Source organism: Apium graveolens, chromosome 7 (genome assembly GCF_009905375.1).
Source record: "Apium graveolens cultivar Ventura chromosome 7, ASM990537v1, whole genome shotgun sequence".
Taxonomy (NCBI): Eukaryota; Viridiplantae; Streptophyta; class Magnoliopsida; order Apiales; family Apiaceae; genus Apium; species Apium graveolens.
The window spans coordinates 59,956,275-59,958,147 of NC_133653.1; the positions used below are offsets into that span (position 1 = coordinate 59,956,275).

Here is a 1,873-nt window from a genome sequence, read left to right on the forward strand (position 1 = left end):
CCTTTTTGCACATCTATCAAGGTACGGCCAGTAGCCAAGAAAGGCCTCCCCAAGATTATGGGAATCTTCTTATCTTCCTCAAAATCCAGAATAACAAAATCTGCTGGAAAGAAGAGCTTATCCACCTTGATGAGCACATCCTCAACTATGCCCCTTGGGTAAGTAATGGAACGGTCCGCCAATTGTAGCGACATGTATGTGGGTTTTGGATCAGGCAGATCCAGCTTTTTAAAGATCGACAAGGGCATCAGATTAATGCTTGCTCCCAAATCACAAAGGCACTTGTCAAAAGTTAGATTGCCAATGGTGCAAGGAATGGCGAAGCTTCCTGGATCTTTCAGTTTTGGTGGTAACTTTTGTTGCAGAACCGCGCTGCATTCTTCCGTGAGAGCAACGGTTTCAAGGTCATCCAGTTTCACCTTCCTTGAAAGAATAGTCTTCATAAACTTCGTATAACTAGGCATTTGTTCCAGAGCCTCAGCGAAAGGTATATTGATGTGAAGTTTCTTGAACACCTCCAGAAACTTCCCGAACTGTCTATCCAGCTTTTGTTGCTGGAATCTCTTAGGAAAAGGTGGTGGAGGATAGAGCTGTTGCTCCCCTGTATTAGCCTTAGGAAGAGTGTGTTCAACAGTAGTCTTCCTTGGTTCCGCCGCTTTCTCCTTTTTCTTAGATTCTTTATCTCTAACTTCAGCTTCTACTTCTTTTGCCTTTTTATCCTCAGCTACTTTTCCAGACCTTAAGGTAATAGCCTTGACTTGCTCTTTAGCTTCCTTCCTGCCTGGTACTTCCGTGTTACTGGGAAGAGTGCCAGGTTGACGATTGAGCACTACATTGGCTAATTGACCGATTTGATTTTCCAAGGTCTTGATAGAAACCGCCTGACTCTTGCACAACAGCTTAAGTTCCTCAAAATCAGCACTAGTAGGTGCAGCTGCACTTCCCTGTTGAGGATATGATTGCCTTGTAGCATACTGCTGTGGTTGCTGGAATCCAGGTGGGTTAAACTGTTTACTCACCCCTTGCTGATATGGTGGCTGAATAGCATTCTGATTATTCCCCCAGCTGAAATTTGGATGATTTCTGTTATTAGGATGATAGGTCGCTGGCACAGGCTGCTGTTGTCGCTGATAATTATTCACATACTGAACAGATTCGTTGACAAGAGAACACTGATCCGTAGCATGAGAACCTGCACAAAGCTCACAAACCATAGCTATTTGATTAACTCCATACGTAGCCAGAGAATCAACCTTCATTGATAGCGCTTGGAGCTGGGCTGCAATAGCGGTGGCTGCATCAACTTCCAGAATACCTGCGACCTTGCCTGACGTCATCCGCTGAGTTGGGTTTTGATGCTCATTTGCAGCCATTGTCTCTATAAGATTATACGCCTCAGTATAGCTTTTAGCCCATAAGGCTCCTCCAGCTGCTGCATCGAGCATGGGTCGAGATTGGGCCCCCAAACCATTATAAAAACCAGTGATTACCATCCAATCCGGCATTCCATGATGTGGACATTTTCTCAACATTTCCTTGTAGCGTTCCCAAGCCTCGCACATAGATTCTGTAGGTTGCTGCGCAAACTGAGTAAGAGCACTCCTCATAGCAGCAGTCTTTGCCATTGGATAAAACTTCACCAGAAACTTTTGCGCAAGATCTTGCCACGTAGTGATGGACCCAGCTGGTTCAGAATGTAACCAGTCTTTAGCCTTATCCCTCAGTGAGAATGGGAAAAGCCTCAACTTGATAGCCTCATCAGTCACGCCATTATACTTAAAAGTGCTGCAGATCTCGACAAAATTTCTTATGTGCATGTTGGGGTCTTCAGTTGCCGCTCCTCCAAAAGAAACAGAATTCTGCACCATCTGAA

The 1,873-nt window shown here is 44.9% G+C and overlaps 1 non-coding gene across 1 annotated transcript; it reads left to right on the top strand.

Moving 5' to 3' along the window:
• The first annotated feature begins 1,503 nt into the window (after nucleotides 1–1,503).
• LOC141675546 (small nucleolar RNA R71) lies at nucleotides 1,504–1,610 on the top strand. Its single transcript, XR_012556193.1, has one exon. It is a non-coding gene; the product is annotated as a small nucleolar RNA R71 (small nucleolar RNA).
• Nucleotides 1,611–1,873: the final 263 nt, after the last annotated feature.